The following is an 18,695-nucleotide window of genomic DNA, read 5'->3' on the forward strand; positions in this document are numbered from 1 at the left end:
CCCCTTGATTGAAATCAATGGGTCTGCACAGTGGTGTCTCAAGACATCTTGCTGAAGCAGAGCCCAAATTATTGGCACACATTGCCTGATGTTTTCAAAGTTCTGCTGTGCTATTCAGATAACAAATGCTATTCTTGCATCTGCACTGTCAGCCCCTTTTACTGGATCCTTTCTAGGAGAAAGGAAGCATATACAGTACAATGTTTTAGATAAATAACAATGAATAAAGAAACCCCATGGATCAGCCTTATGGATATGATGTCATCCCACTGCAGGGCAGAGTGGGGTTTTTTTAGTTCCACATTAAGATGCGTAGGATGGTGGCTGTCATGCTCACATCTACACTATCAGATGAATTAAGAAATAACAGCAATTACAGTTTTATAAAGTATGGTTTCATGACTACAGCTTTATATAGCCCATGCAATTAAATTCTTTCAAAATGAAGGGAAATAGTACTGTGTTCATATTTGTAGCAAAATATTGCAAGTTGAGAAGATGATATTGGCACAGCACATTTTTCTGTCTAACCCCACTTTTGGGCACACTAAACTCACTGATAAAAGCAATCTTTTGGATTTAAACTCATTTGTGCCACATTCTTAGTCTCTGTGTATGTTTACAGAGTTGTGAGTTTGCTGTCTGAACCCTGTGGAGAGCTCTGTCGCTCTGGTATTCCCCTGAAACCACAGCAGGTCAGACTCTGGGGTTTGTTGCAAGAATGTAAATGTCCTGTTGTCTGACTTTCAGTTGATGCAGTTTTATGGCAGGGAAGGACAAGTTCTGAAAAGGAGTAGCAGGGAGGGCTCTGATGTGGCAAAAAAGGGTGAGGTATGTGCCACTCCTGCAACATTAGTATGTAGTACATATCCTTGAAATATTTTAAATTTACATCACAGATGTTCAATATGCTTTACCACTAGATGTCAGTGACACTGTTAAAAGCAAAAATTCTGTAGCTGTCAGTGAATGACTTTACTATGACTTACACACCTTCCCGTTTGCTGACATTCCATATATTTCGATTAAAACCATGACGTTATATCTGTCTGAAAGTATTATGGTCTACTGAATTCAATGGAAAATGCACATAGGTTTGCAGAATTCCCTGAAGTAAATCATATGAAAGTCGGTGGGACTTACACCAGGGGAGCCATACAATGGACTGCACTTTTCAAGCATATTGTCATCACGCTGTTCTGGGTGATGTTTCTCTTCAATCAGGCTTGGAAACGTTCAACAATCAAGGCCATGCTTCCATGCTGGAATGTAACTTCAGTTGCTAATATTTTCCAGATCTTATATCTGGGCTGCAGTTGGCTAGATAGTGGGGGCGAGTTGGGTATTTGACTCTGGCGCCTGAGGATGGGAATTCATTCCCTAATGCCAGCCTATGTAGCTTTTGGCCAGCTGTGCAGTCCCAGATTGGTCCAACAAGAAGAGACTTGTAAACCATTTCTGATACTTAGAATTTCTATACCTGATTTTCCATATTTAGAAAACCCTATTATTATTATTATTATTATTATTATTATTATTATTATTATTATTATTATTATTATTATTATTATTATTATTATTATTATTATTATTATTATTGTTATTGTTATTGTTATTGTTGTTGTTGTTGTTGTTGTTGTTGTTGTTGTTGTTGTTGTTGTTGTTGTTATTGTTGTTATTGTTATTGTTATTGTTATTGTTATTGTTATTGTTATTGTATGGTTTTCAGAAGAAGTCCTGCCATTAGCCAGACTTAACTAGTAGCCTTAGGCCATGGATTTAAGGCATCATGAAAGGATAGGAAGTTGTTCAATTTTTTTACTGGTTGGATATGGGACAGGTCCTTGTGGACCTGCCTGCCTTCTTTGCAAAGATGACTTGGCTGGCTTTAGATACTACGCAACTTAAATTTGGAAAGGGCCTCAAGCAGGAAATCATGCTGGGTTGCTAAGGATGTCTGTTAATTTAAAAATAAGCCAGGAAGAAAGAAAACAATATGGTACTACATACAACATTCTTTTTTAATTCAGGTGGTATTTTGAACTTACACAAATTCCTCGTCTATACTAATTCCAAATAATAGGATGTAAGCCTTTAGCCTGTATCTATCATAGTTTTTTAGTGGTGAATCACATGCTTTACATTTCTAAAGCCCCTCAACCCATGTGATTTTGAATTGCAAGACCTAGATAGCACTTAGGAAACTTGCTTTCCTATAATATTAGCTGTGGGTCCGATGGCAATTTTATATATATATTAATTGTATTTTAATTGTTGCATATCTTTGTTGTATTTTGGATGCTGTAAGCCGCCCAGAGACCTTTGGGTAGTGTGGGCGGCATATAAATTAAATAAATAAATAAAATAAATAAACTCCCAGAATTCTCCCATCTGGCATGGCCAGTGACTTTGGGCAGCCAACTTAGAAAAAGTCCTTTACCTGAAATCTGAGAGAGCTGCTGCCTGCCATTCAATGTAGAGAGCAGTACTTTTCATGGAGCAGGTTTGCAGACACGATAACTTGATTATATGCACACATTCCATCACAGCAACGTCCTTCCTTCAGAAGTGTTGAATCAGAGTTTCTGAAAATCAATATTGACTGATGAATCAGTTTTGTCAACAAATATATACAGTACTTACAAAGAATTGGTGAATCACGTTAACAGATCATTTTAAATGTGGTTTTAAGGTAATGGCCAGAACTCTACCAGTAATTTCAATGGTGTAACCACAATGGCATAAACTGCAGCGATGAATTGCTGTGAGTTAACAAGCTCCCACTTCTGTCCCTCACTGAATGCCAATCATATAGGAGATATAAGTGGCAACCTGTAAATTAGCAGCAATTCACTGCAGTAATTCATGCTATTATACATATGCAGGCATAACTAGCCAGTAGGATTCTGGCCATGGTGTACCTGAATGTATCCAATCCAGTCTATCTAAATAAAACTAGGAATTTTGACCACTTGTAATAGGGAGAGCTGAGATGAGAAAAGCAAAGTGAGCTGCTTATATACCCACCCTATAGCACTTAAGGCAGTCTTGGGATGGTTTACGAGTTAATTATGGAGGATACATATAGTGGCCACACACCCCAGTGAGCTGGGTACCATTTTACCAACCTCAGAAGGATAGAGGGCTGAGTTAACCCTGAATGGGCTACCTGGGATTGGATCCTGGATCGTGAGCATAGTTTTGGTTGCAGTACAGCAGTTTAACCACTGCACCACGAGGCTCCCTCATGGGAGCAGAAGACACTCTTCATTTCACTTATAATGCCTAAATATATTTAACAAGTGAGAGACAACAGAAATGAGTATTACTTCATTAGTTTGAAAACAGGTTGGGAAGATGAGACCTGATGTAGCTTGTTCTCTGCATACCAGAAGCTGCCGTTTGGCTTTATTCCTGGCACAGTTACTCTTTTTTTCTGACTATTTAAGATGAAGGTAGAGATTAGATTAGATTCAGGGCATGTTTGGAGGGGCTCTTGTTTCTATGTTTTCTGGGTGAGTCACTGTGTGCTATGTGCAATCAGAGGATATTGCAGAATGGATTACCTCTGCTGTTTCATGTATCTGTTGGATACATATACTGTATAGCTATGCCACCAGTTAAAGTGGAATATTACCGTTTGCTGCATTCCACTGTAACAGGTTAGCTTAATCATTACCTGCACAGGAAAACAGCCCCACCTTGTCAAACTGCGTCATCTATTCTGCCTATTCTCTGCAGAACAAGCTGTAACTATTCATTAAGCCCATGTTATAAAGCAAAGTCTGTTGAACACCAAGATAAAAGGAATGCTTCTATATTCTGACTAGTCTAAATTAGGGGTAGATTCTGTTGGACTGCAACATTTGCTGTGCTGGTAAGGGATGATGAGAATTGTAATCTAACAACAACTGGAGAGCTACAGGTTACAGTACAATATGTAGTCTAAGTGGTTTTCTTTCTCTTTCCCCCCAAAAAACATGTTTGAATTAATTTTTCTATATGTTGAACTTAAGCCACTATTTCCTTTTTTTGGAAAGGAAGTGATAGCTCATATTAAATATTTTTAAAAAGGTGAAATCAGCACAAGACATGTGGTTCATTTTGATGAACACCACCTCTGCTGGCCAGGATTTCTGGAAGCTGAAGTCAAAGAACATCTGGAGGCCCAAGGTTGGGGACCACTGCTCCAGGGCCAGCCATCAGACACTCACTGAGACACAACAACAGTGTACCATCTCTTCACCTGAACTACCTCGTAAAGTCATTGGTGGTGAATGAGCAAGTAATCTAGGAAGAAACTGAACAGTTGAACAGGAGAAGTGGGATGCTACAAGGTAAGACTGTCTGCAAAAATGTTTCTGCAGCAGTATGGAGAAAACCCATGTTCCTTGTTCAACGAGAGTACTATAAGAATGTTCCTGAGCGTAGCAGCCTCTAAACAGATACAAGCATCTAGGTATCAAGACTACGTGGAGAGATTGCAGATGAACTGTATATGGAGCAATCACTCAGCTTCATTAACCAAAAGCATCCTGATTTTGTCTGAAAACTAAAGAACAGCCTGTATGGACTGAAGTAAGCAGCTTGACACTGGAATGAAAAAAATGAAGAAAATGCTGCTGCAACAAGGTTTCAAGCAAGATGATGCAGAACAGTGCATGTATACCAGAAGACAAAGTGGACATTTATCCCTTATTTTTGCCTATGTTGATCACCTAACTGTGGCAACTCAACTGGAAAAGAAGCTTATCAAAGAGGTTATAAAGGAGTTAGGAGATGCAACATTTGGCCATTCAAACTGAAAGGGAGGCAGATGGTTCATATTTGCTGAATCAGAAGTAAAAGATAATTGAGCTTGTAGACTCACTAGGCCTCTGAGATGGCAACACACATGACAACAGATTTTCTGAAAGGTAGAGAGGACAGTGAATCAAACAACAGTAAGTAAAGAAGAGCTATAGGAAAGCTTTTTTCACTTAACAACCATTACTAGACTTGACATAGCTACCACTACAAAAATACTCAGCAGAAAAGTTAATTCACCAACACTAAGTGGCTGGGCAACTGTCAAAAGAGTAACTAGATATTTGAAAGAAACTATGGACTTTACGCTAGGACTGTCAGCCATCAGAAACCAAAGGTTTATATGGTACAGAAATGCAGACAAGACAAACAACAGAAAGGACCATAAATGGATTCCTGTGTTTGTAGGGTGGTGGGCCTATTTCATGGGCTAGTAGTCATAAACAAGTTGTTTTAGCTTTGTCTTCCACAATCAGAATTCACCACTGCAGCAAAAGCACTAAGGCTGGAGAAGCTGCTAAATGACTCTGGGATAGATGAAGATACTGTATGTCAATCCAGGTAATGGAAGACAACGAGAGCAGCATCAAGCTGCCACAAAGTGAGAAGATGAGTATATACACCAAACACATTGGCGTGAGGTACCACTTGATATGAGATCTAACCAAGATGGGGATCATCCAGATTATCTTCTGTCCAGCTTCAAAGATATCCTCACCAAGCTTCTACCAAGAGATTGTTTATGGAACCTATGAAGCAAGAAGGAACTTGAGGGATGTTGCATGCATGCTTGAAAAGGAGTGCTGGATAAAATAACAATCTTGTATGTAACCTAACACTGTGTTTCAGTGGGAAGAGGGCTTCATAGCTTAACGTAACTATGCCTTGTCACTAACTTATTAACAAAATCCTTTTTCCCAGGCTTGAGGCAAGTTCCCACCCCCTCTTTCTATTTGTTTGCTTCCAGATGTTTTATTTGTTCTTCTCTTTTTCTTTGACTTCTGACCTGAGCAAACACGTACACTTTTCCTGCTGACCTCTGGCCAGCATGGTGGATTTTAGTCTCCCTGATGGTTAATACTAGTTTCTTTCTTATTCTTTTTATTTTTCTAATTGGGCTGCAGTTTCTCAACTATGAGTATATATGTTTCCCTTTTCTACTTAAGCTACTTGCAGAGTGATTTTTATATACAAAGGGCTATTAAATGTGAGGACAAAAGGAGCAGGATGGAAGGTGGGAATTTCAGCTGTTCTTCTTCATGTTTCTCCTGTGCAGCAGCTGGCTTTTGTACTTTATGCTTTGCCAACCAAAAAGGAATTAACAAATAAAATCCTCCAACACTATTAAAAGACAGCATTAACAGCATAAGCCACCATCTGAAATTCTTAGCCAGCAGTCCAGATGAATAAATGAATCAGCCCTATTCACCCATCAGCTGTAGTAATACTATCTTTATCTGACAACAGGTCTATATCAAGCAGTGGTTCTTCTACAAAAGTGCATGATATATACGGATGACAAAATTAATAAATTTGTGATACTATTTTCAGTTGGAAAATAATAACTGTGTTCTTTCTCACACTAAAATCAATTAATTTTTTTTAACCTGGCCGAGTCATTCCAGACTGAGAACCTTGATAAAATTAAATGTTCATGATTTGCTGATCTCTTTAACTGGATTTGGATTTTATAAATAAATAGACTGAGGACTTCTTAAGTGATGATTTGGAGTGCTTCCCAACTTTGGGTGCCCAGATGTTCTTAGACTACAACTCACTGAAAACCTGTCCAGTAGAGCTAGTGGTGAAGGCTTCTGGGAGTTTTAGTCCAAGAACATCTGGGAAGCCAAGGTTGGAAAGCATTTAGAGCCAGGTGTTCTCAAATCCTTCTAGAATGTAGAAGGATTGTAGTCCACTGAACAGAGAATCTTGTTCAAAATGATATTTCTCCATAGCAAAGTCTGTAAACATTTTTAGTTTCTTAGATGAAATAGACCATATATAAATTAAAATTAATTTTCAAAATGTTTCTACAGGTAATCTAAAATATACAAGAAGATTTACCATAAATATGTGAGAATATCTACTGAATATTGGATTTGTTCAACTGAAAACTGAGCATCATTATGCTATAAACTTCTGCAACCTTTGTGATTTTAGTTAGCTGCCAGTTTCCTACTTTGTTCACATTTTAGTTATATTTTTCCTCTGCTTTTGTTATCATTTATTGTACTTGTTAAAAAAATTTACACTGATTTAATTTAGCAAAATGTACACACATAAATGTTATATATGTTTATCAACATGCATCTTTGATTTTGCTCCTTTTATCTGGTATATTTAGTATTGTTGCGTTTTTATTTATAATTTGTTTAATGGCCCCAGGAATTGTTTTTAAAGGTGAGACATACATCATATAAACAGAAGAAAACAGAAATAACTATTAGTAATACTTATTATTATACACCCTTTATGTAGCAAGAATCAAAATATATTAAATATATCTTATAATTTAGAAAGTGTTGTCTTATTTTTGTAATATGCTAATAGTTGTTTGTGGGACATAATAAATTACTTTCATACAGCTGCCATGTCATTTTTAGTCGTATTATTTCCTGTCTGTTGTATTCCTCCTGAAATCAAAGAAAAAAACTAAAAATAATCTAGATTTTATAGAGAATGGCCCTCCAAGGCCAAATCTAGACTTTATTCCTCTATTCCCAATTAAGGAAATATTAACTTCCTCCTTCACTGACAACCTCCCTCACATGCATCTAGGCTAGGGTTTTGGTAATCCCAATTACTGCTGCAGACCTAATTTACCTGCAAGGTGGAATCTGCATTAGATAAGTGGAGTAAAACACACCACATGAACTAGACATCACCATCTATGCTAGATTTTCAGCCCACACCTGTTAGAAATATACATTCTTGCACGGTTCTCCTTCAACACTCAGCATCTGTAGGGACCTTGCTCTGTCAAAGTTAAATGAGGGGCTACATTGGCTATTTACCCCACAATTTATGTCAAACAGGGTACTGAGAAATTTGAATTAAAGCCTGGTGACTACACAACATAAAGTTCAATGTGGGGAAGCCCACTGACCAGTTTCTGTCAGTGTGATCGCCTGACCAAGAGCAAACAGCGCTTGTGGGGTTGTCAGCTCCCCTCAACTGAACACCTCTTGTCCCCAAACAGTTTTTGTGTTTTAAAGGTTCCACCTCAGTGCTGGAACAAGCTTTCCCTAGAAAACTTACGAAACCCATTAAAAAGAATGGGGGAGTGGAAATTAGCATTTTATCACCTTCTTAAGGCAACTTCTGCTCTTGCAGCTCAGTGTAAACTGAACTCTCTTCCTCTGCCCCTGCTGACTCCTGAAAATCTGGACAGCTACAGTGAATTCACCCAGGGAAGCCATGGGTGCAAATCACAGTGGATCGACCCATACTTTTCCTGCTGTGTGGAGGGTTTTCCTCACACCTCACAGTCTTTGAGACCACCCCTTCCTTCCCATTGCTTCTATAGTTTGCTGCCTCTCCTTCCTTCCTCCTCCATTTTCAGCCATGAATTTTAACTAAAAACATCCTTTAACCATCCAGATTGGTCATTTTTCCTTTTCTAAAGCACCGGGTGACACTGACCACATCTCTCCACACATTTTTCTGCACTAAAAAAAGAAGAGCCAAATTCCAAGTCCTTCCAGCTACATCTGCCTATGGGAGGAGAACAAATGCAATACCTCCATGCAGTGTTTTAACTTTGCAATGGCAAAGGCACACGGCCAAAAGAAGAAGAAGAAGCAGTGGTGGCATGCCAGCAAACAAGCAGGCAGCAATTAAGGGCAGGCTTGGGAGAAAAGTGAGGAGGAGGAGAAGCAGGAAGTAGGATGACTCCAAGTATGTTTGTATTTATCAGCAGGTAAAAAGAAGGTGCTGAAAATCAAAAGGCAACAGCCTCCAGAAGTTACATTAACATTTTCCTTGAAAATTCCACATCTGATCAGGAATATACAGACTTAAAGGGTGCTATACAGTGGGGTTATAGGAGGAGAAGGGATGTGTTGCCAGCACAGGATGTGGCTCCAAGCAGAATTAAATGAAACACATTAATCCAGCCCATATTACCTTCATTCATGTTAGGGATTCTAAATTCATCACTTGCAGTTGCTTGAAAGTCTGAAAACTGATAAATAGTAAGTGTGGGGAACCTGAAGTGGCAGCACATATCTCCCTTAAGCTGTTAATAAAGACCAAAATGGATGATTCAAGTGATGCTCAAATAAAAGAAGGGCATGTTCAACATATCTAAATCCCTGCATGCAATACCCATAGACCAGAATTGTTTTGCAAAGTTTAAGAGTTTACACTGACAGAAGGGCAAAAGTATAACTTGCAACACCAAATGACCACTAATTTACCACTAGGTTACCACTAATGAGTCACCATTTGGATTCTTGCTTGTATACCAGGCCACCTCATTGGTGCATGGTGAGGAATCCTTGCAGTGACTACTTAATTAGTGCTGAGAATTACACTGTTGCACAGTGTGATGCTGTAATAGAATGTTGGCGAGTAACAGGGACACAGTCTTGCCTTAGTTAGGGCATTCTCAGAGAGAAATGTTTAGGAGAAAGACTTGGTGGCAGTACCGATGTGTCCCTTTTGACTTCCAGTTAGGCTCCAAAACAGTATTCCTTTACTGGTATAAAACCAAACATTGGCTAGACATACTTACAACTACTGATTAATATTGTTTATTTTTCTCTGGATACTATAGCCTAGTCTTATTACCTAGAAGGTCACTTGTTTGATACTGGGACATTTATATTTACAAACCTAATGTAATTTTATAATCCTATCCATATTTTTTCAGATTATGTTGGTGAAGGCAAATACAGTGTGACGATAGTTCTATGATATAAGTGTTCTCTAATCATAAAACCCACCATGATAGTTTCCCAATCTGGTTTTGCGCAGAGCATTTGCTTTTTGATCTGCTAATCATTTTAGTTTGCAAAGAACCTGGTATTAAAAGGCTGTTTAAATTGCATCTTCCTCAATACAGTTTTTTCTATTCACACCCAGTAAAGTTGTGGTTATAGCTTAAATATTATAAGACATTTTTTCATATGTACAGATTCATTTGCCAAAGATTTATTTACTTTCACCTATTATCTTTTTATCTCAAGCTGCCTTGTGCGAACATTAACCCTAGGCCACAAATGAACTCTTAGAATAAACCCTAAATCCATGATCCAGAACAAAGTCTTAAAAGGTGACCATTAGCCCACTCTCCAACGGATAGCAGTGCTGGTTGCAGCTGCAGCAGGAGCACCTGTTAACATAACAAGCCTTTCTTGAACTTCATTTCCCTGTGTTTTTGAAGAGTGATGTAAGCTACAGGTGTATTCTTTTCAGTTCTACAGGAAAGGTACTACTTTGAACATGTCTCTGTTTCCAGGTCTCACTGCTGGCAACCAGCTATCCTAAAAGCATGAATGGCATCATATGTGGATGATACTGGTTGTTCTAGCTTTCCAGAAGAAAGAGTCTCCATTCCAGAAGATGAAGTTGAAATAAAGGTTTTCACAGGCAACTGGCATCTTTACCTTATGAACTTGATTAAAAAAAACACTGGCTGTGCATACAGCTTTGGTCAGTGGTAGATGACCTTCCATGAAGATGGTATCTGATTAAATCCTGGCATCTAAGAAAAAATCCTGCCCAAAGCTTAGAAAAGACCCTCTTGACAACAATGGCCTAGATCAGCTAATGGCTTCAGAGCACATTCACATAAGGGAGTTCATTATGCCATCACTCAACTATTTTCAGTAAATTTGATGGGGGCTTAAAATGATAACATTCTACATTCACAACCTTCGTTATTTTTTCATTTCCGCTTCTGTCTGTTCCTTGTGAATGAGAAAAAGACTGAACAATGCACAGAGCTTTCTGACTGCTAGCATGAGAAGCTCTTGATCTGAAAATGTCTTAAAATTAGACACTTTCCTTTTTTTCTACATTTTCTAACTAGAGAACAAACACTGGGAGGGAAGTTCACCAGGAAAACTACAGTACTAAATGAGGGACTTCTATCAGGGTAGCATATTGTCTAGACTTCGTACTATCAATTTCCCCACTTCTATTAAAACACTGATGAGTTACATTCCCAGGACTGAGGGTCCATGTAGGTAAAGATGAGTACTTGCATTAATGTATGGACCTGAGTGGTTCACTTTATAATGCTATGGACTGTCTTGCTCCCTCACCCACACTTTTAGTTTCCATTTTCTTGTTGGTGTGGTGACCTCACTGCAGAATTTCAAAAATAGCCGTTTTCTACTTCTCTTTTTCTTGTGTTCTCATGGCTATGCATAGAAACGAGCGAATAATTCTGCCAGAAATAATTCTGAGGACTCTGTGTAGCCTCCAAGTCACAGCGGTTTGCTTTTCCCTATTTGCAATGATGTCCCCTCCCCTCCAATCAGATACTGTATCTGGAAACATACAAATATTGGCACAGACAAAGATCAGGCCAGGGTGTCTCCAAAAGGGCCCAGGGCAGATAACGGAACCAACCTGTGTGTCTTTGGGGACACTAAACAGGTCACATCCCTAATCAAAAAGTTTTAAAATGAAAGCAATATGCAATATTGGATATTTTGACCTTTCATCTGACCTGCAGGGTTCAGCTGAATGAACAAGTTATCTTTCACTGATTCACAAATAAGGAATCAAATTCGCCACTTCTAGAAACAAGAGAGTAAACACGGTGTCCTGGTTAGAGTCTTGGACTGGGAGACCAGGGTTCAAATCCCCACTTGGCCATGAAGCTCACTGGATCACCTCAGGCCCAGTCCCATTACAATCGCAGGCCAGGCTCAGACAAAGTGGGAAGGAAAGCCCTATGTAGCGCTGCCTCAGCCCCTCACTGGAGGAGGGCCAGGATATAATTAATGCAACAAGAAAGAAATTATTAAAAAGGAAAAAACACTTGGCCATTCACTTGAGCAACCATCGCTACCTGCTATCAACAAAAAGAACAGCACAGACCTACCCTGACTTAACTAAGTGTTCCCTTTCAATCACTCAGTTTTTAAACGTGGCATAATAAAAGGTCCTTGCATATCACAACCAGAGACAGGAAAACGGACAAACCAGGACTTATAAAAATTCCAGAACATAAGCTTAATCCTGCCAGCTGGCAGTACTAACCACTCTATACATTAGATACGGAAAGCCAAGCAGAGCCAGGCAGCTTTCCGGGGAAACAGGCAGGTGAAGGACAAAAGGGTAGCAGGAAGGTTATCCTGACGCCGGCAGGAAGGAGCGCTACCTGCGGGAACTCCCCGGAGGTGCTCTTGAGCGGTGCGGCTCACCGCCTCCCGTGGCTATTTATAAGGCGCTATTTTAACCGCTCTCGTTCATTGGCCGGCCACCCTTTGTGCCGTCACAATCGCACCCAGGGCAAGTTCCACGGCCTCCCCTTTCCCCGAGAGAGCGAAACTAGACAAGGACGGGTGGGGCCCCATTGACAGAGCCGGAAGCGGCTGCCTCCGCGGTCTTGGTCGGAGCGGCGCGCTGGGCAGGACTAGCGGGAGGGAGACTTTGGCTTCAAGAGCCCTCCGGGGCAGTTGAGTTTCCAGAGTCAAAAGACGGGCGATGGGGAGCTCGGCCTTGACCTGACCCCCCCCCCTTTTTGCTTGACCGAAAAGCAGCAACGGGGGGGGGGTGCGTTGCTCGCCTTTCTACACTAGACTCGGGCATTCCGATCCCTGAATTCCCATCAGCCCCTGGGGAGGTGACGCATGAGTGGGGGGGGGGGGGAGACACCGACTACGGCTACAAAATAAATAAAATAAAAGGAAATGTTTCCAAACGCTAATAATGTGCTCCGATATACAGTACGTTTCCGTTCAATGGGACTTGTTTGGAGGAAAGTCTGCGTAAGGGCCAGCTATTCCTCTGGTGCTGTTTAATTTGTCCTGCTGAGATCTGAAACTGCATACCCGAAAGAAGTAACTCGCAACCCAATTCCTTCAGTTTCGTTCCTTCTATGTCTGGATGTGTGTTTTCTCCTTCAAATCTTCACTAGCTGTTTGCCAACAGGGGTTTTAACAGTTACAAATGGGCCAGGAAAAAATACCAGCTTCACTATTTAAAATGTATGCTGCTTTAACAAGGTGTTTAATATAAAGAACTCGGCTGTCTAAAATTTTGTAACACTGTGCTAATGGTGCTATTGCTGCCGATCAAACTATTGTTAAAGGGGACAAGTACCAGAGTTCCTTCAAAAGCTGGCTTCTCCATGACCAAGACAAAGGAAGGAAAAATTAAAACATTTCACAGATCAGACTATTTCCGAAAAACAGCGGGGGTGATCTGAAGGCGTGAGACTGTTCTAAGAGAATAATTAACTGCCTGAGTTTGCAGAACACGATTTAAGGAAGGATTTAGACTGGAGTTTCTAGCCCACACTGCACTGTACTTTTTTTTTTTATCTTTTGTGCCGTGAATCATAGTGAATTCCTCCACAGTTGTGTACATCAGGCTGGGTGTGTCATGAGGAGGCAGTGAATAAGCCATCTGTTTTAGATTTACCTCAGTGCTCTGTGTGGCCAGGTGAGAAGCAGCCTCTTATGCTTCCTTTTTCCTTTTTCCTACCCCTCTCCCATCCTGTCCACAGAGGTTCTTAATAGCTCTTTGCTTCTGCAGTGCCACTCCAAAAGTCCCAATGATTTGGCTTAGATAAGGAGCTGCAGGGGTTGATTAGATAAGGAACAGCAGTGAGTACAAAACTGCTAGTCTCCACATTCCTCAAGAACAGGACACACTGGTGCAGAGCTGCAATAATTATACAGAAGCAATTAAAGTTCCTGAGTCTTTAACTGGTCTTGCTCATGTTCCTGTTCCTATGACAATAGTTTAACACACACAAATGAAGCATGAGTAGTTTCTCCTCCCATCAATTCTACCAGGAAAAGTTTCAGCTGCTGAATTTTTGCACGTAAGGCTGTGGAATGCAAGAAGGGCCAGTAAGACTGACATCCTTAAAAGCAATGGAAACCTTATTTTCTTTCTCTTCATCTTTCTGTTGCTCAAAAAACCAACTCTGCACTAGGACTGTGTTAGCCCATGCCTTAGCTTTCAAAAACTGTGAATACATTCTATAAATAAGAAAAACATCAGAATTAGTTGACCAGACAGAGTGTTGCACAAGGTCAAGTAACTGCATTTCCCATTTTAAGGGTATATCTAGTTTCCTGTTCTACATTGCCTCCCAACTGATTATTTGCCAAAGCTATGGTCTTTCCATCTGTTAGATCCATTGAATATATGGAAGGGGCTGTATAGACTTGGGAAGTAGTTCAAGAGAAGAATTAAATATGTATTTGTCAAAGCTGTTGTTCCAATCCAGTATTCATGTTAATAACTTACAGAGTTGCTGAACAGCATAATAAAACAGTTTCCTAATCCAGTGTGGTCTAGGAGATAGAGTGATGGATAAGGACTCAGGCATTCTGGGTTCAAATACCCTGTTGGCCATGGAAACTATCAGGAGGGTGGTACTGGTAAAACCACACCTTAAAGTATTTAATTAATCTGGGTTATTAGGATTGTTATAAGTCATTTCTGACTTTACAACACATAACATACACAAAGAACTCTAAAACAGCAATCTGGAGCAGGGTTGTTTCCAGATCAAAACAAACAAGCAATATTTTGCGTGCTGAGTTCAAAATTCATCTAAACCTTATCTATTTTCAAGAGGAAGATAAAGGAAATCTGGTATAATACTAGAATAAAGGAATAGAAACTGATGTGGAGAGTTTAATGATCCGGGTGAACACTGTGACTATATGTGTGTCTAGGCATACTTCAGTCTTGAGAGACTATGGTAACGTGCTCTGAATAGAGGTCTTGGAACAGCATCTATTGTGGCTGAGAAGGCCAGTTTGAGAGTGACAATCCCTTCCACAGTGAAGATAAATACAATCTGTCCCCTGTCCAGCTCCCTGATTTTACTGGTTTCAGGACTACCTCTTTGCCTCGGCCTGCTGAACAAGTGTCTCCTCAAAATGCAAAAGGCCATGATGCACTGCCTGCCTCCAGGCTCAACATTCAGATGTCAGGGTTTCCCATCTGTTAAGGTCCTTTCCTAAGGCCTTCAGATCCTGCTTGCAGATGTCCTTGTATCGCAGCTATGGTCTCCCTCTGGGGCAATTTTCCTGCACTAATTCTCCATACAGGAGATCTTTTGGAATCCAGCCATCAGCCATTCTCATGATATGCCCAAGCCAATATAGATGTTGCTGTTTCAGTAATGTATACATGCTAAAAATTCCAGCTCCTTCTAGGACTACTCTATTTGGAACTTTGTCCTGCCAGGTGATACCAAAAATGTGTCAGAGACAACACATATGGAACATGTTCCCCTTCCTCTCCTGCCGTGCACAAAGGATCCAGGACTCACTGCAGTACACGAGTGTGCTCAGGACACAGGCTCTATAGACCTGGATCTTGGTATATGCCGCCAGCTTCTTATTAAGCCATACTCTCTTTGTGAATCTAGAGAATATGGTGGCTGCTTTGTCAATGCATTTATCCAGCTTGACATCTAGAGAGAGGGTGTCAGAGATTGTTGAGCCAAGGTACACGAAATTGTAAACAACTCCAATTCATGTGTAGAGATGGTAATAAAGGGAGGTGAGTCCATGCCCTGGCCCATGACTTGTGTTTTCTTCGGGCTGATTGTTAATCCAAAATCTTCGCAGGCCTTACCAAAGTGATTCATGAGTTGTTGGAGGTCTTCAGCAGAATGGGCAACAACAGCTGCATCATCGGTGAAGAGGAAGTTCTGCACGCATTACAGCTGGACTTTGGTCTTCACTCTCAATCTAGAGAGATTAAGGAGCTTTCCATCTGATCTAGTCCAGAGATAGACACCTTATGTTGCAGTTCCAAAAGCATGCTTCAGCATGACAGCAAAAAAGATCCCAAACAGAGTTGGCGCGAGGACCTTGTTTCACTCTGGATGTCAAAGAGATCTGATGTTGAGCCATCAAAAATTACAGTGCCCTTCATTTCCTCATGATGATGTTAAGAAGCCGAGGTGGACATCCAATCTTGGGAACTATTTTAAAAAGGCCGTCCCTGCTAACCAAATGAAAGGCCTTTGTAAGATCTATGAAGGCCACAAAGAGTGGCTGTCATTGTTCCCTACATTTCTCCTGCAACTGTCTGAGGGAAAATACCATGTCGGTGGTAGATCTATTAGCTTGAAATCTGACTATATACACTTTTTAAATTAAGCTGGAAGCATACTTGACCTCTTAGATCTTAAGTTGTAACAGCTAAGTTGTTCATAATACTTTGCAACTCTTGGGAAATGCCACATTAATACCTATGAGAGCATCTTGAGGGAAACTGGATCACATTAGCCTCTGCTAAGTTCAGGGAAGAGGCATGCAAAATTCTGTGTTGCAACTCTTCTGTTTCGGTCGCACTGCCCTTGTTTGCACCAAACCTAAATTTAGCAAGCTTATGGTATCACAGAACAAAGAGAATCTCTTTGAGTAGGTGTATTCCTGGCATCTTGCCTCTCTCACCTAGCGTTTCAGCTACAAAGGTTAATTATCTCCAATTGGGAATTCCTATTGAGAAATAACTGTGAAACTCCCATCATCCTAATGCTGTGCAAATATTCCTAGATAATATTTTCCATAGCAACCCATTGCATTTTTCCATTTTGCTAAAAGAAGATTCACTAATGAGTGGAAGCTAACTGGAAAGGTATCATCTTGTCACCATTTGACTATCACAATTTTCTTATCTTATTTGCCTCCTTTTAAAACAGTTACATACAGTTAACAAAGCAATAACATGAGTTCAAACCAGCCAAACCACCTAGAATAAATCCTGTTGTTAATTCTAACTAGAGTAAACACACTAAATGACTTGGACTTGTTAAATCAACATTTATGTAAGTTCTATTTCTTTTATGTCCTTTGCTGGTGAAATAACTTTTTTTAAATTGAGAATGCATGTGCATTTTAATATTTTTGTATTTTGTTTTAATCCAGCATTTGGGCAAATTCGTGTATTTGTATTTGTATTTTTTAATTGGCTAGCATTGTGTTTGTTAAGCTGGCACCATGTTTGTGTGTACATATTACTATTTGTACTTAAGTTTAAATTGGTAGAAGTTGCATGACCAAAGTGGTCAAAACAACAATAAAGTATGCAATTCAGTACATTCTATTGATTAAATGGCTCTACTGAGGTTGGGATTCACAGTTCTTTAACCACCTTCTGTTTGAATCAAAGCTGGCTGGATAGCTCAGCGAGTTAAATATTTGGTTGCAGAGCCAAAGGTTGAGAGTTCAATTCCACACTATGCCTCCCAGAAGTAGAGCCAACCTGTGTAGCCTTGGGCAAGATGCCCAGTCCCAAGGCTACCCCAGAAAATGGGAATGAGAAACTACTTCTGAGCACTCTGTACCTAGCAAACCCTGGAAAGGGCTGCTATAAGTTAGAATTGACTTCATGGCACCCAATTATTATTATTGTTATGGATCAAAAATATCTGATTTTTATCATATCACTGTCTCTCTGAAGATTAATTTCCCAAAACTGACTTTGATCCAGTAAACTTCACTTTTGTGACATTTTATTTCCTGAACAACCTTATTTTCAGGGAAATTTCCAAAGCACTGAGCCCCTTGCATTACGTCTACAGGAAAGTTTTAAAAATAATTATGGGATAATTCATAGGTTATTCCTGTAGAAGATGTTCCCACAGATCCTTTTCTGGGCAGCTGCTGTTTAAAACACAATTGCCTTTCCATACATTATGTGGCAAGAGGTTCACCTGGACTGTGTGGTAGGTATCAAGGCTGGTCTCGGGAAGGTTCAGTATTGGCACATGTATTGGATATGTGATACAACCAATCTGTGACAGAATACCTGTCACCTAGCTGTCATTGACATGGAACTGAGTAGACTGCATATGGACATTGTTGCCCTGCAAGAGACAAGACTGCCAGACTCGGGATCTGTCAAAGAAAAAAACTTCTCATTCTTCTGGCAGGGAAAACCATCGAATGAGACCAGGGAATATGGTGTTGGCTTTGCAGTCAGAAACACTCTCCTGAGATGCATTGTTCCACCCACTGTGGGGAGTGAAAGAATCCTGTCTCTGCAGCTCCACTCATCAGCAGGACCAGTAACCCTCATTAGTGCATATGCACCAACACTGTCATCCACTCCAGAAGTGAAAGACAAATTCTACGACGATCTGGCAGCTACTATCAAAAAAGTCCCTGAAAGAGAGTCACTGTTCATTCTTGGAGACTTTAATGCTAGAGTTGGTGCTGATCACAATTCTTGGCCCACTTGTCTAGGCCGTTTTGGCATTGGAAAGATGAACGAAAATGGCCAACGCTTACTGGAGTTTTGCTGTTACTATGGTCTCTGTGTCAGCAACACATTCTTTAATACGAAGCTGCAACACAGAGTTTCCTGGAGACATCCAAGATCCAAGCATTGGCATCAGCTCGATTTGATCCTCACTAGACGTTCTAGCCTTCCTAGTGTTACGATCACACGCAGCTACCAGAGTGCTGATTGCGATACTGATCATTCCCTGGTGTGTAGTAGAGTAAAACTGCGAACAAAGAAATTGTATCACATGAAAAAGGAAGGAAGACCACGTATTGACATCAACAAGACTCGCGATCAAAGAAAAGTGAAGGAATTTGCCCAAGCACTCGAGGAAACCCTTCCAGGTCCAGCTAATGTAAATGCACCTGAACGATGGGAACACTTCAAGAACACTGTCTACAACACCGCCTTGTCCACCTTCGGCAAGAAGACCAGAAAGATGGCTG

The 18,695-nt window shown here is 40.3% G+C and overlaps 1 protein-coding gene and 1 long non-coding RNA gene across 2 annotated transcripts in view; one reads left to right on the top strand and one right to left on the bottom strand.

Annotated features, from left to right (window-relative positions):
* LOC144585917 (uncharacterized) overlaps window positions 1-2,823 on the bottom strand; it is a 33,770-nt gene extending 30,947 nt beyond the window's left edge. The window contains exon 1 of the long non-coding RNA XR_013540542.1: window positions 2,441-2,823. This is a non-coding gene — a long non-coding RNA (uncharacterized LOC144585917). The remainder of the gene's footprint in view (window positions 1-2,440) is intronic.
* The window catches only part of RSPH3 (radial spoke head 3), a 46,922-nt gene extending 39,532 nt beyond the window's left edge, over window positions 1-7,390 (top strand). The window contains exon 9 of the mRNA XM_020809422.3: window positions 6,843-7,390. The gene's annotated coding sequence lies outside the window, so the exon portion shown is untranslated. The remainder of the gene's footprint in view (window positions 1-6,842) is intronic.
* Window positions 7,391-18,695: the final 11,305 nt, after the last annotated feature.

Source organism: Pogona vitticeps, chromosome 1 (genome assembly GCF_051106095.1).
Source record: "Pogona vitticeps strain Pit_001003342236 chromosome 1, PviZW2.1, whole genome shotgun sequence".
In the NCBI taxonomy this organism is placed as follows: domain Eukaryota; kingdom Metazoa; phylum Chordata; class Lepidosauria; order Squamata; family Agamidae; genus Pogona; species Pogona vitticeps.